Consider the following 265-nt stretch of genomic DNA (forward strand, 5'->3'; position numbering starts at 1 on the left):
CTGTGACTGTTTTTGCTCTGGGACTGCTATCCCTCTACAATTCTAATGGGTAGGAGGAGACAGAACTCCAAACTGGGAGGAGTGTTTTAATTATAAACATTTTTGCTCCAATTTGATTAAAATAATTACAACAATATTGAAAATAATAAGTAGGAGGAAGATAAGGGAAGAGTGAATAGTACCGTTAATATATTCTTATTATACTATGCAAAATTAAACCTCCCAACAACACACACACACACACACACACAATACTGTATTCATT

This window comes from Crocuta crocuta, unplaced genomic scaffold (assembly GCF_008692635.1).
Source record: "Crocuta crocuta isolate KB4526 unplaced genomic scaffold, BGI_CrCroc_1.0 scaffold1353, whole genome shotgun sequence".
Taxonomy (NCBI): Eukaryota; Metazoa; Chordata; class Mammalia; order Carnivora; family Hyaenidae; genus Crocuta; species Crocuta crocuta.